At 40.1% G+C, this 18,525-nt stretch overlaps 1 pseudogene across 1 annotated transcript; it reads left to right on the top strand.

Moving 5' to 3' along the window:
* The first annotated feature begins 16,034 nt into the window (after positions 1–16,034).
* LOC306660645 (leptin receptor overlapping transcript-like 1) lies at positions 16,035–17,955 on the top strand (annotated as a pseudogene). The gene is made up of 2 exons: positions 16,035–16,187; positions 16,886–17,955. The product of its transcript is annotated as a leptin receptor overlapping transcript-like 1 (transcript).
* The last annotated feature ends 570 nt before the right edge of the window (positions 17,956–18,525 follow it).

Here is an 18,525-nt window from a genome sequence, read left to right as displayed (position 1 = left end):
ACAGGGGGTTGAGAGTAATAATAATACAAAAATAATATTGCCATTTTATAAATGAGGAAATGAAGGCACAGAGAGGTTTCATACCTTGGTGGAGACCTCAGAGCTGGGGAGTTCATACAATGTTCATCAATTGTCAATAAACCTTCTTTCCCAGGCTGTGTCCTCCTCTCTGACCCCAATTTCTTCTACAAATGACAAGTCATTTTTCTGCCAAAATGTTGTAGTAGATCAAACAGTGGACTAGTTATCATAAGACCTAAATTTGTGTCTTATACGGGCTGGAAAATCACTCAATACATTGGGGTTTTTATAAATGAAAGAGGTTGAAATAATAATACCACTAAACTTACAAAGTGTTATAAAAATAAAATGAGAGGGTAAAGATGAAAGGTCTCTGTAAAGAGAAAAATTTTTAATAACTCCAGTGACTTTTTATATCTGTGCTAGTGGAGTTGTCAGGAAGGTTTCACAGAAGAGCCCATATTGAGCCAGGTTTTGAGGATGTTTGTGTTCTAACAGAATCACAGGTAACGTTTAATGAGAAATTACTATGTCCCAGGCTCTGTGCTAAGAGCCTTATATACATTGCTTCACTTAATATTTATAACAACTCTGTCAGGTCATTCACGTAGGCCCTATCACCTGTTTGTAGAAAGGCCTGTTAGTAGGAATTAAAAACAGTCTGGCCGGGCATGGTGGTGCAAGCCTGTGACCCTAGGAGTTCAGGAGGCCGAGGCAGGAGGATCTCAAGTTCAAAACCAGCCTCAACAAAAGTGAGTTGCTAAGCAAGTCTCAGCAAAAGTGAAGTAAGCAACTAAGTGAGACCCTGTCTCTAAGTAAAATACAAAATAGGGCTGGGAATGCAGCTCAGTGGTTGAATGCCCCTGAATTCAATCCATAGTATGAAAAAAACCCAGGCTGGTTGGGGCTGGGGTTTTAGCTCAGTGGTAGAACGCTTGCCTAGCACATAAGAGGCACTGGTTAGATCTTCAGCACCACATAAAAATAAGTAAATAAATAAAAGAAAGGTATTGTGTCCATCTACAACTAAAAAACAAAATAAACAAAACAAAACAAACAAACAAACAAACAAAAATGGGCTGGTCATTGCTGGGTACAGTGGCATACACCTTCAGTCCTAGCCACTTGGGAGGCTGAGGCAGGAGGACCACAAGTTTGAAGCCAGCATGGGCAACATAACAAGACTCTTATTTCAAAATCAAAAAGGAGTGGGGAAGGAGCTCAGTAGTAGAGGCCCGGCTTCAATTCCCAATAGCCACCTGCAAAAAGAGAATAGACTACTCATGCTGCTGTTCATCAATCACAGCCTGAAGACAGAAGTGGTAAGAGCAACAAACTGCACAGATTTTGAAGATAACAATCTGTGTCCTCCAAATGAGTGAATCGACAGAAGCTCAAGCCACGCACCCAATGAAGACATAAGAGGAGCTGGGTGGCACACACCTGCAATCCCAGCTACTCAGAAGACAGGAGGATCACACATTCATACAGTAGGAAGATCACATATTCAAAGCCACTTTAGCAAAACCCTGTCTCAAAACTAAAAAGAGCTGGTAGAGCACCACCCCTGGGCTTAATCCCCAGTAACACACACACACACACACACACACACACACAACACACACACACACACACACACACACACACACACACACAGGAACAAGTCCATGGGGTCAGTGACGATAGTGTGGGACATACCTAACGTGTCAATTAGATCAGCCTTTTCCCATTGCACTCAGACTTTTCTTAACTTTTTTGCTTATTTGGACAATTATTCTGGTTTAAACTTTGTTTGCCCTTAGACTAAGAAAACAGTAGAGACCTCAATAAAAAGACTAGAAACTTAGATTGTTTCCAAATATTGTCCCAGCTTATATAACAACAAATTAGGAGATGCATTTTTAAGGCATATGCCATGCACAATGAGCCAAATGAAAAAAATGCTGTTGGTGTTTTTTTGTTTGATTTGATTTGTTTTTTCATGTTTCCAAACATGACTTGTTTTTTTGGTTTTGGTTTTTGCAGTGTTGGGGATGAAGTCAAGAGTTTCTCAAATGCTAAGCAAGCACTTATCTACTGAACTGCATTCCCAACTCTTTTTATTTTATTTTGAGACAAAGTCTCCTTAAGTTGCCCAGATTGGCCTCAAACGCGTGATACTCCTGCCTCAGCCTCTTGAGTAGCTGGGATTATAGGCATACACTATGGCACCCAGTCCAAGCATTGCTCTGTGTGTGTGTTACTAGGGATTGAATCCAGAGCCTCATGTACCCTAGGCAAATGATTTTCCACCGAGTTGCAACCCCACTCTACAAACACTATTCTTGAAGCAATTACTTCAAATGAAAATCAAAGTAATTGCTGCACAAAAGAGGAAGTGGCAAGGGACAAGAGGCAGGTTTTCTGGACTATGGGAGTATATAATGAAGCTGGACAGGTAGGGCTGCAAGGGAGAACAACTGGTAAGAGATCTGGATAGCAGTTGGGTGGGGATTTTTAAAACCACTTTTCTACTTCAGGACCAGAAATTCTGTTATTCATTCCCATAATGAAAATAAAGAAGTCCCAGCCACTTTTGATTGTTTTTCATGAATGTGACAGATAGAATTCCAAAGAGATAAATGAGTGAGGTTGGCTCCTCCTTACATGTGGCTAAGGCAAGACTGATGTTTTGTAGTATCTGTCTCACTTCATGTACAGTATTGACCACGATGAGGATTACTTGTTACATCTTCAAAAGGCTGAGAACAGACAAACGCAGAACAGCACTCAAAGCCATTTGCTTCTGCAAGGCCAAGGGTACAGGCTAAGCAGGACTCCTAATGGAGAACAAGGGAGGTAGGCAGAAGAATCTTGAGACATTAAGCCAGGCACAGTGGCACATGCCTGTAATCCCAACAGCTGGGGAGGCTGAGCTCAAAACCAGCCTTAGCAAATTAGCAAGGTCCTAAACATTTTAGTGAGACCGTTTCTCTAAATAAAATATAAAAAGGGCTGGGGTTGTAACTCAGTGGATAAGCACCCTTGAGTTCAATCCCCGGCACCAAAAAAAAAAAAAAAAAAAAAAGAAGGTCATTATCAATCTACAGTTACTTTGACCTTTTACCCTACATAGAATGCTCTCTTGGCAATCTTTCCAAATACATACACAGCCTATGACAAAGAATGTTAAGTTAGAATTCCATTATTAATCTACCAAACCATGTCAATAGCTGTTAACTTCATAATATTTGGTCCAGACCATATTTGGTTCTTCCATTTGGATGCTGAAAAATGAACATTATATACCAGCAATCCCTCATGGACTACATCTGAGACCAGAGGGAGTTATTTCCATATGTTTCCATAGAGCTCACTGATGCATCCCTTGGGTGCTTACAGATTAATTAATCTGGGGAGGGGGACCAGGAACACATCTTCCTTCCTTCCTTCCTTTCTTCCTTCTTTCCTCCCTCCCTCCCTCCCTTCCTTCCCTCTTTTCTTGTAGTACTGGGGACTAAATCCAGGGACACTCTACCACTGAGCTACATCCCCAACCTTTTTATTTTATTATTTTTTTATTTTGAGACAGAGTGTCACTAAATTGTCCAAACTTTAGATCTCCTGCCTCAGCCTTCCAAATCGTTGAGATTACAGGCATGGGTCACCATGCCTGCCACATGTTACCCTCTTTAAAGTCTGTAAAAAATGCTGTGAAGGAGATGGGAAAACAAACAATTTTGGTCAGGTGAATTCACATAATAATAAAGTAATAAAGACCCAACCATGCTCACAGTAGAAAATTGAACTATGGCCACCAGCTGGCCTGAGGAAAAACTACAAAAGTTATAGGTTGGAGGAGGCAATTAGGTAAATCCTGAATCATTCCACCAATGACCTACAGTAAGAAACATGTTCAAACCTCTAAAGGGACAACAAAAATAACGAAATAGAGGGTTGAACAATGAATGGAAAACATTTCATTATTTTATAAATTTTATGCCTTCTCACAGGAATGCAAGTATGTGTGAACTAGGAAACTTGTTGTTATGTTTCTCCTCCACATATGAATATGTAAAAGTTTATAAATCTTTATAACTGACAGCAAAGTTAACTGAACAAGCCATCTGCAATTACAGAAGCCCTGTGCTCTGTAGAACTTGTAGCACAGGCAGGTCCCATGCCTTTCTTGGGAACTCCTCCAGCCCTCAGGATGCCGCCAGCATGCCTTACATTTAATGAGCATCAGAGACTTTGTTGATTAGCATCATTGTGTTAGAAGTAAGTTCTCAGTGGTAAAATTGGCGACAGTCAAGACTGCCTCATCAAAAGAGCAATGAAATTCTTCAGAAAACTAGAAAAACCAGTCCTAAAATTCATTTGGAAGAATAAAAGACCCAGAATAGCCAAAGCAGTTCTAACAAAAAGCAATGCTGGAGGCACCACAATACCTGACTTCAAATGATACTACAGAGTTATAGTAACTGCATGGTACTGGCATAAAAATAGACACACAGACCAATGGAACAGAATGGAAAACACAGAGACAAACCCACACATCTACAGTCATCTGATCCTTGACAAAGGTACCAAAAACACACATTGGAGAAAAGACAGTCTTTTTAACAAATGATGCTGGGAAGACTGGTTATCCATATGTAGAAGAATGAAACTAGACCCTTATCTCTCCCCATGCACAAAAATTAATTCAAAGTGGGTCAAAGACCTCTAGATTAGACCAGACACTCTACAACTACTAGAAGAAAACATATGGTCATCACTCTGGCATACAGGCACAGGTAGTGACTTTCTCAATAGGACCTCTAAAGCTCAGGAAGTAATGCCAATAGCTAATAAATGAGATGGCATCAAATTAAAAAACTTCTTCAGAGCAAAGGAAACAATTAGGAATGTGAAGAAAGAACCCACAAAATGGGCTACTCTTATGACAGAGGATTAATATCTAGAATAAATAAATAACTCAAAAATTTATGACCAAAAAATAAATCAATCCAAGTAATAAATGAGCAATGAACTAAACAGACACTTCTCAAAGGAAAGCAAATGGCCAAGAAGTACATGAAATACTGCTCAACATCATTAGCAATTGGGGAAATGCAAATCAAAACTACACTGAGATTTCATCTCATGCCAGTCAGAATGGCAGTCATCAAAGATACAAGTAATAATAAATACTGGAGAGGATGTGGAGAAAAAGGAAGACTTTTATACTGTTGGTGGGATTGTAAATTGGTAGGACCATTATGGAAATCAGTATGGAGGATCCTCAAAAGACTAGGCATGGAACCACCATATGACCCAACTGTACCACTCTTGGTATTGATCCTAAAGAATTAAAGCCATCTTACTACAATGATGCATGCATACCTATGTTTATAGCAGCACAACTCACAATAGGCAAACTATGGAACCAGCTTTAGTGTGTCCATCAAAGAATGGATAAAAAAAAGTGTGGTATGTATACACCATGGAGTTTCATTCAGCAAAAATGAAATTATAGCGTTTGCAGGAAAATGGATGGAACTAGAGAGGATCATGTTAAGCAAAATGAGTGAAAACTCAGAAGGTCAAGGGTCACATATGTTTTCTCTCATATGCGGAAGCAAGAGAGGAAAAAGGAAAAGAAAGCTGGGTTGATCTCCTAAAAATCAAAGGAGATCAGTAGAGGAAAGGGTATAAAGTAGGGAAGGAAGGGAGTATTGCCAGAGAGTGATACTGACCAAATTATATTGTTATATTGTGTGCATGTACAAATATGTAGCACCAAATCCCAACATTATGTACAACCATAATGCAACAATAAGAAAATGTTGGGGGAGGGGAGAATTAAAGTCACCATACCATAGGATATAGGCATACCCATGTTTATAGCAGCACAATTCACAATAGCCAAACTATGGAACCAGCCGAGGAGTACCAAGAATAAATAAAGAAAATGTGGTATAGATACACAATGGACTTTTATTCAGTCATAAAGAAAAATGAAATTATGTCACTTGCAGGAAAATGGTGGAACCAGAGACCATTATTCTAAGTGAAATAAGCCAAACTCAGGTCAAGGGTTGAATGTTTTCTCACATATGTGGAATCCAGAGAGGAAAAAGGAAAGGAAAGGTGGTGGGGGCAGGGAAGTGCTGGGGAGTGCTGCTGGCCAAATTACATTGCTATATTGTGTGCACGTACCAATACAAAACAACAAATCCCATAATTATGTTCATCTACAATGCACCAATTTAAAAACATGGGAAGAGACCAAAAAAAAAAAAAAAAAAAAAAAAAAGCTATGTGGACTGGCAGGGCTGGGATGCACCTCAGGAGTGGAGTGCTTGCCTAGTATGCATTAAGACCTGGGTTCAGGCCCTAGCACTGCAAAACACAGAAGAAAAAGATGCATGAATTGGCTACAGTATTTAACCACCTTTGCAGAAACAGAGTGAAAGAATCCAGGATGCTGCAGGTCCTGCTGCCCAAGAGATAATCCCCAGCATCATGGTTCCTAAGCCTCCTGTGTCCAACCATTGGTTTGGAAGATTCTGTTGTTCTAGGATACTGATGGAGTTAACCACATCCTGCCTCCAGAATACCAACACCTCTGCCTTTCAGAATGAACATTTTTATGCAAGATGGGCTCCAGCATCAAAAAGGACAGAAACTGGACCTTCCTGAAACAAGACAGGTCATATGAACTGTTGTGTGTCTGCTTGCTGATAAGTACCTGCTTAATAAATAACTGTACAGGTAGCCAATTTTGTTCAAAGTTTGCTTTCATTATTACCTGGGAATGCAGGATAGGAAGTAGCTAACTCCAACCCATATGTAAGAGCAGTTACTGATAACTATTTTTAAAAAATCTCACTTGAAACCTGTCAGTTATGTAAGTAAGTCCAAATCAAAGTATATCACTTAGCAACTATTTTTAGTGTTCATTTCAATCTGCCTCCTCTGGGTAAAGGTCATGACAGTTTGACGGCATTGACTATTCCAGGTGTTGACTCTTGATCAATTCTTTGAGACGGGCCCTTCTTCTCACCTGAGTTCTAGGCCAATTGAGAAATAATTCAAGGGGATTAGGCAAATAAAGACTCAACTATTACTTTTATTATTGATAGAGTGAAGTTTAGAAGATGAAGCTTTTAGAGACACTAAATGATGGTACTTACTCCCATCTTCCAGTCTGGATCTCAGAACCCAAGAACAAATTTGGGATCATAGAAACACATACACCGAGTGGCTGCTTTCACTGGGTTGGGAAAAACAGTCTCCATGCTTTGGAACTTTGATAATTTAGTTTCAATCAATCAAGAAATGAGTTCTAAAAAAAAATGAGGTCCAATGGCTGTCACTCAACAGTAAGGCAACATAAACATCATAGACGACAGCAAGGGACAAAGCAAGTGGCCTTATTTTTAAATTATTTTCATTACTGGGGATTGAACCCAGGGGTTCTTAACCATTGAGCCACATCCCTAGCCCTTTTTATTTTTCATTTTGAGACAGGGTCTCACTAAGTTGCTCAGGAACTCACTAAATTGCTGAGGTTGATCTAGAACTTGCAATCCTCCTACCTCGGCCTCCTGAGTCACTGGGATTATAGGCATGCACCACCATGCCCACAAGTGTCCTTATCTTGAAATACCTAATATAAGAAATATACATATATATCAATGAATACCTTACATAGTGTCCCATCATAAGGTCATCATCTCCTTTTGGGTCCTTAGATCACAGTCAGGAAAAACACAAGATCAGCAACTTTCCAGGAGCCTCCTTAGCCTGGCTCAGTTAGTACCCCAGCAACCTCACCTGTTAGGAACCAGATAAAGGGTGCCTAGAATTAACCAGTAAGTCTGGGACCTCCCCAGAGTCCCAGGTCTGAAAACTTGAGGTACAGTGTCTGGCTCCCCACAGCCAACCCTGTTGGAAATCCTGCCACATCCAGGCTATTGTTTGGGAGCAGATTATTTTTCTGCACCAGCTCATGAAGAAATTGTCACTCTTTGCTCCTTCCAAACTTGTAACAGAAAAATCATACTTTAAGTGAATTTCCTTCTCAAAAAAGGAATCAGATTTATGTTATTTTATAGACTGCGCATTAGATTATGGCATAAATATGGCTCAGCTGTTGTCTTATTTTAGCAAAGTAGACTCAAAGTTCACAAAATGAACTGACTCATCACTGTGGCTTCTACCCAGACAGAAAACAAAGTTGGGATCTAATAATAATCATGGAAATATCTTGAGTGTTGGAACTTTGATTAATACTTGTATTTTATGTAGGAAGAAAGAGTAACATTAAAAGCATGGCCAATTGCTTGGTGTTTGTACTATTTCTTTAAGAGCATATAATATTTGGGCAAAAGTACAGCAGCACACCTATAGTCCCAGGTACTCAGGAGGCTGAGGTAGGAGGAGAGTTTGAGCCCAGGAGTTTGAGGCCAACTTGACAACATGGCAAGAGCTCATCTACTAATCCCCCCCAAAACTGCAGGAATTGAACAGGATCTCCATGTTGTTTTGAGGATCACAATAAAAAATAATGTGGGATAATGAAATTCATTATAAATAAAAATAGACATATTTTTATAAAAATAGAGCTACATTGTGAGATAAAAACAAGGTTGATAAACTCAACAGAACAATGAAAAGTCACATAGATAAACACAAAGTCTTTATATCAGTCACAGTGTTACTCCTCAGACTGAAGGTGCCCTAGTCTTGAGAACAGTTCCATTTAAATCATGGAAAGTCACTTAAAATCACCCCATCAGGAGAGGAACAAGAGAAAACAACTCACTCTACATAAGGAATTATTTGTTCCCAAACTATCTCTATGAATTTAGTCAAATCACAAATACAGAGTGTTATTTCTTAGGAAATTGGAAAGGAAGCTAATATTTAATGTTTGACATACACTGTCTTCTCAATATACATACAATTTTTTTAAACTCCACACTACTTAAGTATGAAGCATTATCCCTATTTTATAGATGACAAAATTGTTGCTCATTATGATATACAACAGCCAGGCGTGGTGGCACACACCTGTAATCCCACCAACTCAGGAGGCTAAGGCAGGAGAATCACAAGTTCAAAGGCAGTCTCAGCAACTTAGTGAAACCCTGTTTCAAAATAGAAAATAAAAAGGACTGAAGACACGACCCAGTAATAATGCACCTCTGGATTCAATCCTCAGTTAAAAAAAAAAAAAAAAAAAAAAAAAAAAGATATATGACAGTAAAGCCAGAATCCAAACCCAGGTTTAACTTCTAAGGAGTTCTCCACTCATTCTAGGCCTACTTCAGAGTTTTGAATAATCCAAGATCCCACTATCCCCTTCAAGGGCACGCCCACAATGACCCAAAGGCCTCTCTCTAGACCTCACCCCTGAAAGATTCTGCTGCCTCCCAGGAGCACCATGCTGGGGACCAAGCCTATACTTCATGGATCTTTAGGGGGACACTTAAGATCCAAACTATAGCAGAGAGGTATAACAAAGGAGAAGTAAGGAAGAGAGTAAAATCAAAATTTAGACTCAGGGGCTGGGGCTGTGACTCAGTGGTAGAGTGCTTGCCTAGCATGTGCGAGACACTGGGTTCAATACTCAGCACCACATGTAAATAAATAAATAAAGGTTCATCAACAACTAGTAAAAAAAAATTTTACGTTCAGAATCCTTTTGCTATAAAAGACCAGATAGTAAGTACTATTGGTTTTGGAGGCTACATCATTGTGCTACCAATACTCAAGTCAGCTGCAATAGTGTGAAAACAGCCAGAGATGATACTTCAGATAAATGGAGCAACTGTGTTCCAATAAAACTTTATATGTGGACAAGAAATTTGAATTTCTCATCATTTTCACATGTTACAAAGTATTAGTCTTAGCTTGGTGTGTGGCACAGGCCTGTGAACCCAGCTACTCAGGAGGCAGGAGAACTTCAAGTTTGAGGTCAGCCTGGGGAACTTAACAAGACCCATCTCAAAATAGAAAATAGAAAGGATTATATCTTAATGTGTAAGGCCCTGGCTTTGATCCCCAGTGCAAACATTTTTAGTTGGTTTTTTCATCACTGTGACCAAAAGACATGACAAGAACAATTTTAGAGAGGAAAAGTTTATTTGGCACTCATGGTTTCAGAGGTCTCAGTCCACAAACAGCAAATTCCACTGCTCTGGATCCCAAGGTAAGGCAGAAGAGTATGGTAGAGGAAAACAGCTTGGGACATGACAATCAGGACGGAGAGAGCGCTTGCTTACCAGGGACAAAATGTAAACCTCAAAGGCATGCCCCCAGTGACCTAACTCCTCTGGCCACACCCTCCCTGCCTGCAGTTACCACTCAGTTAATCCTTGGGTAGATTAATGCACTGATTAGGTTAGGTTCCTTATAACCAATCATTTTACCTCCAAACTTTCTTATATTATCTCACACATGAACTTTTGGGGGACACCTCATATCTAAACTGTAACAAACAAAAAAATATTGGTTGTCTTTTGATATTTTTTTCAACAATTTAAAAATGTAAAAACCACTCTTGGTTCAAGGGCTATAAAGAAACAGACATCAAACTAGATTTGGTCAATGATCCAGTTTGCTAACGCCGACTCTAGGGTAAACCATTTCTCAATAGTAATTGTTCAATAAAACATTCTTGCTATTTAGTCTTCTGTGAATTTCTTTTTCTTTTCTTTTCTTTTTTTTTTTTTTTTTTTTTTTTTTTGCGGTGCTGGGGATTGAACTCAGGGCCTTGTGCTTGTGAGGCAAGCACTCTATCAAATTAGTTACATCCCCAGCCCCTTCTGTGAATTTCTTATCAATGATCTGCTGACTTACTTTTCCTCACTTTTATCTCCTCTTTTAATATTAATTACTACATATTATCTCCGTATAAATAAGACCTCCTTTGCTAACATATACACTAATGAAAACAGAAAAAAAAATTAGGGAAGAGATTATTTTCACAGCATGCAGGGATCAGAGATTAGTTCATTTAGTCAATGAAACTGTACTGATGATCAGGTAGTAGGCCTGGTTCTAGAGGTAAGATGTCCTAGACTCAATAATGGCATAAAACCCTTATGAATGACACCAAACATTGGGGTTTTTTTGTTTTGGGGTTTTTGTTTTGTTTTGTTTTTTGTTTGTTTGTTTGTTTTATTACTGGGGATTGAACCCAGGGGTGGTTTACCACAGAGCTACAACCCCATAAAAGGTCTTATTAAGTTGTTTAGTGCCTTGCTAAGTTGCTGAGGCTAGTCTTGAACTTGGAATCCTCTGGCCTCAGTGTCCCAAGTCCCTGGGATTACAGGCATGCACCTCCACACCAGCACTAGTCAAGCATTTTACCTAGTAAATATTCTGATAGTAGTGAGAAATACACATTTTTAACAAAATTAATCAAACTGGTCAGCAAACAGCAGAAAGCAATTTAAAAAGGGTTACCTAGTAACTAAGCCTATAATCTTTAAATAATATGATTTCAGTCCAAAGCAAACACTGAATCATATCTGTGCTGAAATGTGCTCAAATTATTATTGATATTCTTTTCTCCTGGAAAAGTGGGTTTTTTTTTTCCTTGGGGGGCGGGGGGGCTGGAGAGATAGCTCAGCTGGTAGAGTGTTTGCCTCGCAAGCACAAGGCCCTGAGTTAGATCCCCAGTACCACAAAAAAAAAAAAAAAGCTGTTTTTTTTTTTTTTTAAATTGGCCTCATTCTGTTGAATGCTTTTACTTACATGTTGAAACTAGTTTTTTTTTTTTTAAAGGTATTGACATCAGATCTTTTATTTTGCTGCCTCAGTATTCTGCCCCAGCCCCCACCCCACACACACCATTTTACAACCCAGATCATCAGTCTGTGAACATTCCAGTCAGCCATTGGTCCACTTGTCCGCCTGTGAACATTCTCCGCAGTCATTGGTCCAGATCAGGAGCCTAGGAACTCCCTAGTCAGTCATTGGTCCCTTGTTATTAGCCCACAAAATTCCACTATAGAATAGCTCCATCACCATTCTTTCTCTCTCGCTCCCTCGCTCTCACTCTTGCATGTGCTCACTCTCTCTCTCTCTCCTCCTCACACTTGCTCTCTCTCTCTCTCTCTTACTCACTCTCACGCTCTCTCTCTCTCACCCTGTGGGCAGACACTCTGCCTGTCCACTTAATAAAATCTCTTGCATTAGTTTCCGTGTCCAGAGTGGTTTCTGGTGCTTTCAAAAGGGTATAGGAATTTTATAAGATGATGCTAATAAGAAAAACAAGATTCCATTTTAAATAATTTCATAATCTTTGTGGTGAAAGCCATGCAATGTTGCAAAGAGAAGCACATTTCATCTTTCAGGACATTTGTTAATGAAAATCAGATTCAGTGTAGTTACCAGGGGGCTACATCAAGAAAACAGACCAGCCAGGCATAGTGGCGCACGCCTGTAATCCCAGTGGTTTGGGAGCCTGAGGCAGGAGGATTGTGAGTTCAAAGCCAGCCTCAGCAATTTAGCAAGGCCCTAAGCAACTCAGCAAGACCCTATCTCTAACTAAAATATTAAAAAGGACTGGGGATGTGGTTCAGAGGTTAAGTGCCTCTAGATTCAATCCCTGGTACCAAAAAGAAGAAAGAAAGAAATGGACTATAAACTGCTACATTGGAGGATTCAAAACAGTAGGCATGTTCTACTGCAATGTCAAGTTAGACAGTTCATTTGTACACTTGTTACAGTTCTCCCCACGAAGCCTTGTCTAAGCAAAATCAGGCTTGGAAAATGAATGAATGAGGTGGGTACTGAATGCAAAAAAGAGCTTCACTCTATAGCGTTTGATTTCTGGCAATAGCAGGAAACCTTTATTCTGCCACTTGATGACTCCCCACCAGTGGATTGATGTTCTCTGCTGTCAGCACCCTGAGTAGGGATGAAAAGTTCCCCAACATCCTTCAGGAAAAAGCAATATCCTTGTCACTTGTTAATGCTCTTGACAGCCCATTGGACAAACTGTCAGTTGACCTGCTGTGCTAAATGATCATTGTCCTCAAAAGTTGAAAATGACTAACAGTTTAGTACAGATTGCTCAATGAAGACACTTGCAGAATTTTCTTTACTGTGTTAAAATGTGCCCACTACTAAGGTGTTGAGTGTGGAAGCAGTTCAACAAGGTTCCCGATAATCAGAGGAAGGTTTCATTTGGCCATATTCCTCCAGAAGTAAACTTGAAACAGTAAAAATACTTTTTTAACAAAGTATTTAAATTCTCTGAAGTAAACCAACATCATCCCTCCCCTTGCCACGCCCCCCCCCCCCCCCCCCACTGAACCCAGGGAGGGCTCTCCCATTGAGCCGCATCCCCAGCCCTTTTTATTTTTATATTTGAGACAGGGTCTCACTAAGTTGTCCAGGCTAACCTTGAACTTGTGACCCCGAGTCACTGGGATTATAAGCGCATACCACCGCACCAGCCCACCATCTAATTTTTAAAAAAGAGGTATGTGAATATTTAATAAGCTTATATACTGGGCTACCTACAAAAAAGTTCAGGAATAACTTCTTAACCTACAGTAAAAAGTCATCATTTCCTCCTCCAATCAGGGAAGGCATCGTTCATTCATCATGGTCCTCATTCCCAAAATTCCACTTTGAAATCATTCTAATACTGCTGGTTTTTTGGAGATGCTGCTGCATTGCAATCCCTTTGCTCCCTTTACCTTATGGTGGCAACCAAGTGAGTGGCTCTCTTGTAAAGAAACGTGTGACTTCCAGGAGACCCGTGGCAGATCTTTCTGTCGCCACGTTCCATGCCCTTCTAGCTTGCCCTCCTGGAAAACTAAAAACTATATTCCAGACTTCTTTGCGACCACAGTTACATTTGTAACCCAGGTCCTGCCAAATAAGACTAGGAGACTCAAAAGAAGAAGGGGCCAGCGGAAAGGTCAAGTGGCTCTTATGGCAGAGACATTTGAGTCTCCAAAACTTCCAGAGCAGAGTTCTACCAACCAAGCCCTAATGTCATAGGTGCCCAGTGCTTATATGCACAAGTGGTGGTGGAATGTCTGTGTGGACAGTCCATGGTGCAGTTGGGTTTTTCTTCAAGTTGTATAGCATTCCTTCTTGGTCCCACCACTCTTATGAATTCTATAAAATACTCTAAAACCCTAATATAAGTCCCTTTGTGCTTAAAATTACCTAGAATGCATTGCTTTCTATTTTTTTTTTCAATTGAGAACCCTGACAAATATAAGCCTGATCCCCAAATTGCAAGAGCATCTGGACATCCAATAGACCTGGCTGTCAAAACTGGCTCTATCAATTGCTAACCGAGAAGCCTCAGGTAAGATCTCTAACATTATCTTACTCTGCTATGAAAAAGTAGTGATGGAGGAGAAGACATATCTACACCACTTTTGGACTCTTGTGCAGTTTTAGTTGAGGTAATATCTATAACATACCTGGTGTGGTGCCCAACACATAGCAGGTCCTTTGTACATCATTGTTTCCTACATTTTTTAAGAATTACATTTGTGTTGGAGTAGACTACCAAACTCTGTAGAGAAAAATGCAGGTGGACATCAGCAGCAGGCCGGGAAAGTGTACAGATTAAATAAAATTCCAAGAGAGGGTTGGGCCAGGAATATAAGAATATGAGGTCACTGTAATGCTGGATGAGACAATACCCAGAAATAAGAGCAGACTGGTGTGCTAAAAGAAGAAAATTAACTACAAGTTAGGAATGCATGTTTTTGCAAGTAAAAATAAACACAACTCCCAGCTTACACAGTTCTTCGGTAATCTTTCTCCCAAAACAAATCCAGAGGTAGGTTATTGCTGGCCTCAGTTCAGCTGCAAAATTGTGCCATCAGAGATTCAGCTTTCTTCCCACTCTGCTGTGCTTAGCGTGTTGGTTTTTGCCCTCATGCTAAGGGAGTTCTCCAGGCATGCCCCATTCAAGCTGGTAAAGAGGCAGTGGGTGAGAGCTTTCCTCTGGAGCCTTTGTGTTTTTAAGGAAAGGAATCCCTCCTGTGTCTGCTCCACTTCCATCTCAATTGCCAAAATTGGATCATATATCCACTCTAAATAAATTATTAGCCAAGAGAACAAAATTATAGGAATGCCATAATTTCTTAAAATACCACATTTGTCTTATGGTTTATTAAGGGTAAGGCAAGATACTTCTGTACCAAATAAGATAAGGTTAAATTGGGCTGGGGATATGGCTCAGTTGGTAGAGTGCTTGCCTCACAAGCACAAGGCCCTGGGTTCAATCCCCAGCACTGCCAAAAAAAAAAAAAAAAAAAAAAAAGATAAGAAAAAATTAAAGCAATAAAGTCTTTCTGTCTTTCCCTGATCCTCACTGAAAGTCCTTGCAGTGCCTTGCACAGAGGTTCTCTCCTAACCATATGTAGCCCTGACCTTGAGAACTGCTGGGAATTCAATAGTGAACTGGAAGACAGAAGGAAGTAAGCCCTAGGAATGAATAAGCAAGGACTAAGAAAACATTAATGAAAGAATCAATCTCCCAAAGTGGAGACAGTATTTTAAACTTAAAAACCCCAAGGACTGACCAGGCATGATGGAGCATGTCTGTAATTTCAGCCTCTAGGGAAGCTGAGGCAAAAGGATCTCAAGTCCAAAGCCAGCCTCAGCAGCTTACAGAGCCCCGGTCTTAAAATTAAAAAAATAAAATAAAATAAAAAAATACAAAGGACTGGTGATGTGGCTGGCTCAGTGGCTAAGTGCCTCTGGGTTCAATCTCTGGTACTTACCTCCAAAATCCAAAGGTGTGTATGTGTGTGTGTGTGTGTGTGTGTGTGTTAGGAGGGAAGAAGGGTTATTGAGTCATGTCTGATACAGGTTGGAATCAGAACTTAGTGAATTCATTCTGATAGGTCTCAGAAAAGTCCATGGGTACTGGCAAAACTTGCTATCGAAATCGTGGCATCACTTCTGGGTATTGTCTGGCTGCCACCATTCTGTTTTTGGTCTCCCCGACCGCCACAGCCTCAGGTTGTAGAGCCAGGAGCAACATCACCACCATGGCGGGCATCAAAGTTTTGATTAGTTTGTCCTTGGAGGAGCAATTGGGCTGATGTTTTGATGCTTGGATGTACTCTTCCATCTTCCAATATACAACCAATACTGGCCCCTTTTGTTCTGTTTTTTTTTTTTTTTTTTTTTTTTTTTTTACCATCCTTTCACCTGTTGGGGGCTGTGCCATGTTGATCACATCGGCAGCGAGGAGGTTAATTGACATAAGCAGACTCAGGTGATTTTATTGTCTACGCACACAATGTATGCGCATGTGTTCTGGAGCACTAATTGCCTGCTCCGAGCATCTCGCCTAATCTCTGCGTAAGAGGCGTGGCCCTGCTCTCTGCCTCCTGGAGGTGATATAAGTATAGGCGGAGCGAGACAGAGACAGCAGCCATTAGCAGAAAAGCAGTAGAAGAAGATACACGCACGGAAGCAGCTAGACACAGGCCCGGCAGCAGCGAGTAGGGGAAGCAGCGGAAGGCAGATCGCAGAACGGAGAACTGAGACGCATCACTAGGGCACCTTAGGTAGACACACGCTTAGTTCACAGGATGCAGGACGCACCAGTAAGCAGCAGACCTTAAGTGAGGCGTAGCAAGTCTCTCTTCCTCTAAGCTCTAAGCAAAGCCTGTCCTTCTCTCAAGGTCTCTCTTAAGCAAAGTCTCTCTCTCTCTCCTCTCAAAGCAAGTAAACCTCATTTCCTCTATCCTCTATAAACAAACAAGCAAGAAAGCAGTGCACTAAAGAGAAAGATAGAAGTGCCTCAGTTTCCACTCCACCACCCATAAGACCCGTGCAAGTTGTTGCTGCAGGTGGTGACATATCCACAGATTTTTGTACTGCAAAGAGTCAGCGACATCACCTATTCCATACTGCATAGCAAGAAGATTAGTGGATAGTATAGATGCTATGAGTAATGCTTGTAAGGAACTTGCCATATTTCTTACAACAGGCATTGTTGTCTCAGCTTTTGGACTCCTTATTGTATTTGCCCGAGCACATTTGATTGAGTGGGGAGCTTGTGCACTTGTTCTCCGGGAAAACACGGTCATCTTTGCAATTACACTAGACTTCTTCTTGGTCTTTGGAAGCAATGATGACTTCAGCTGGCAGCAGTGGTGAAAAGGACTAGCTGAACTATTGTCACATGGATTTCTTGTCATCTGTTGGCCATCCATGCACACAGGAGATGGGGCAGTAATGCTGAATGGTGTAGCAAGCCTCCTAGGGATATTCTAGGTGCTCTCTACTCAATTTTATTGTATGCATACTATTTTCACAGAGACTTGCTAAAGGATTAAAAGGATTTTCTCTTTTGAAAAATCTTGACTTCACACTTATCTATAGTATGCTTTTTGTGGTATCCTGCTGAATCTAAATATTTGTTTTTCCTGTTCAGCTTTTTTATCAATATGCCATGTTAAAAGTTTTTTAAATGTAATAATCATTTGCATTGTTTTTTAGGAATTCAGAATTCTGCTGACTTTATTACTGGGCTAACATACATATTTTCTCTTAAGATTTGTTAACCTCCATTATTATAAAAAAACATAAAAATAAGTTTTCAATCAGTCAGGATGACATTGCTCCCAGTTTTATGCAACATACAGACCGTTAGCATACCTTATAGATTATCTACTCAGTGCAAATATAGCTGCGTTTATATCTCAGAGGGGCCAAATATGAATGCCCATGCCCTCCATAAGGGTTGCTGGTTTTACTAGTAGATAGGTGTTTTGTGCATTGAAAATTGTTTTATGGAATTGCTACAAAGGAGTTCTTTTCTTCTCAGTCGATGAAAGAATTTATGTTAAACTTTAAGGATGTAAAAATTGATTTTTGAGATATGGCTTTTATTTATGTTTATTATAGTCAAAGTAGAATGAATTGCAGCGTGGGAAGAAACACTCTGAAATTTCATTGTTTGAATGCTGTTTCATTGTTTGAATGCTGAATTTTTTGATCTATCAGCCTTTCATGTTCTACTATGGGTAAAATGGACATACAAGGAATTATTACTGATGAAGGAAAGTTGTATGTTTGCATCATAAATATCAGAAACCCTCCTTTGCTTCCCTCTTTTAACTTATTTTGTACGTTGTATGTATTAAGTAAAAGAACCTTTCAAACACTTAAAAAAAAATCATGGCATCAAGGCAGATTCAGGCAGAGTCAGGACAAAAGACAAGACTGGGGCTTCTAGGATCTGAGGCCAACTCCAAAAAAGAAAGAGAAGGCTAACAGGAGCTAAGCAAAGGATCTGGCCTATCACCAAATGGGCTGGATTTTTTTAATAGCAGGACTCAAATCCTAGTGGGCACTTAATCAAAATCCCATTCAATCAAATTAGACACAAAAAGTGTGGAATAAGGAAGGAAGAAGAGGGAAGACCACACCTCTAAACTTCACCTGGAGTCCTCCCTAATAAGAAGATCAACTTCAGATGTTGGGGATCCTAATCCAGTCATATCTGTTTTTCATTGACTTGGAGAC

Source organism: Sciurus vulgaris, assembly GCF_902686455.1.
Source record: "Sciurus vulgaris genome assembly, chromosome: 5".
NCBI classification, from domain to species: Eukaryota; Metazoa; Chordata; class Mammalia; order Rodentia; family Sciuridae; genus Sciurus; species Sciurus vulgaris.
Note: the sequence above shows the minus strand (reverse complement) of the source record. Positions and strands in the feature narration are given on the sequence as shown.